The sequence below is a fragment of the Dromiciops gliroides genome, chromosome 5, assembly GCF_019393635.1.
Source record: "Dromiciops gliroides isolate mDroGli1 chromosome 5, mDroGli1.pri, whole genome shotgun sequence".
In the NCBI taxonomy this organism is placed as follows: domain Eukaryota; kingdom Metazoa; phylum Chordata; class Mammalia; order Microbiotheria; family Microbiotheriidae; genus Dromiciops; species Dromiciops gliroides.
In genome coordinates, this window is record NC_057865.1 from 292,552,345 (window position 1) to 292,554,531 (window position 2,187).

The following is a 2,187-nucleotide window of genomic DNA, read 5'->3' on the forward strand; positions in this document are numbered from 1 at the left end:
CAGCCCAGGTGTCTGAGGTCATGGCCCAGCACCCAAAACACAAATATTTATCATCTGGAAAATGGGAATGCGGAGAGGAAAACACTGTATTTGGTTTTCTACTTTTATGCATTTACTTTTATATTTTTTGAAATGCTTCATTGATGCCTTTTAAAAATATTAAAATATCTTCCCCATAACTCACTCTCCAAGAGAACTCTCCCTTTTAACAAAGTACAGTTAAGCAAAACACATTGGCCATGTCTGACAATGTATACTGCATTCTGCCCCTGTGGTCCACCACCTCTCAATTGAGAAGCAGAAAGCACACTTCTCTGTCAATCTGGAGTTTTCATAGGGCTCTGCATTGATCGGTGCCCAGCTTAGAAACAATAGGCATTTACTAGGTGCTTGTTATTTCATCGATAATGTCAAGCTGACCCTTCCTGCCAGTCTTCCCATGTTTGATTTCTTCTTGTAGTTCTTGACAGTATATTGCGCCATGATCTTCATGGTCCACGAGTTGGCCAGCTATTGCCCAGGTGAGGGGCCCTCCCCATTTCCAGGTCTTTGCCACAGGCAGAAAGGGCCGCCCCAGATACATTTGTCTGTGTGGGACCTCACAAAGAACCCCGTAAACTTTCACGTGCTAGAAATGGAAATGGGCGTTGTCAGCCCAGCACACATGGGCAGGTGTGTCTACCTGGGCAAGTGCGTTCCCCCATGAGGAGCCTCAGTCTCCCCGTGCCATCTGAGCAGCTTGGGCTTGAGGATCCTCTCTAAGGACGTACACGATCTGTACAGCAGGATACCTGATCCAGGCAGGAAGGGAATGTTTCATAGGAGGTTTCCCTCAAGGGGCACCTAGGTGGCACAGTGGATAGAATGCCAGCCTCGAGTTCAAATCCAGCCTCAGACACTTACTAGCTGTGTGACCCTGGGCAAGTCACTTCACCCCAACTGCCTCTGGGGGAAAAAAATTCCCTCTAGGAAGAATTGGTTGCTATGGAGGAGGCTGAGTGACACCCAGAGGGCACCCTGGGGCCCACCAAGCCCAGAGCTCTAAGGGCAGAATAGGGAATGGAGGCTCCCTCTCAGTCTTGTGTTTGCGAGCTGGGAATGTTGTGCACAGCACAACACACAGCAGGCACTTAACAAGTGCTCATCAGATTTAATGGAATCCTAGGAGACAGAACGGACATGAACAGAGGACACGCGTTAGGGACAGTGACAAGCCCAGTCTGGTGGGAGACAAATACCATTGAGCCCCTGAGCTAAGAGGAGAAAATGACACTAAAAAGGGGAGCTGGCGTCACACGTCTGGGTGAGGCTACTGGATGGAAATGGACAGGAGCTGCACTGTGGTGGGAGGGAAGCCGGGCCCTCTCAGCTCCTGGCTTCAGGAGAGGAGGGCCTAAGTGTGTTTGGGGGACAGGGTGGGGGGATGTGGGGGTGTGCTTCTGGTTTCAGGAGTGTGGCGATGTCAGTTGAGGAAATTCTCCATACTCGTTTCCATTTGTTTCCCAAGCAATTTCATTGCTGTGGGGTGGGAGGTGGATTCGTACTGTTAACTCTCTTCACTGAGGTAGAGTGCACCTCATTTCTTTTTTTTCTTTGCAGGGCAATGAGGGTTAAGTGACTTGCCCAGGGTCACACAGCTAGTTAAGTGTCAAGTGTCTGAGGCTGGATTTGAACTCGAGTCCTCCTGAATCCAGGACTGGTGCTTTATCTACTGCGCCACCTAGCTGCCCCATGAGATTGTGCCTCATTTCTAACTTAGGGACCCTGGAGTCAGGATTAACCAGGTCTTCCCACCTTGATGGTTTTTTTTTTGTGTGATCAGAATGGATGAGGGACCATTTGCCTGATAATTCACCAAAGGAATCAGATTTACTCTCAGAAGCTTCCATGATCCAAGGTGGCCATTTTAGAGATGGGGAAAGCTGAGGAGGGGGCTGGAACTCGCTGCAGCCCAAGCTAGCCCCCTTCCCTGAGGAAGGAGGTGCCCACCCAGGGAGGCCTTTGGGTTGTTTGGAGTTTGCCAGACCCCTCCTCGGCCAAGGAGCACCCACCCTCTTGGGCTGAGAGGGTCAAAGCCATGCCTGATGAGGATGCTGGCCTGTTCAAGTTTCCCACCCAAGGCCCAGCCTACCTGCATGCTATCACTTCCCCCCCCCCCCCCCCCCCAGGCAAAGGGAAGAGGCCAGG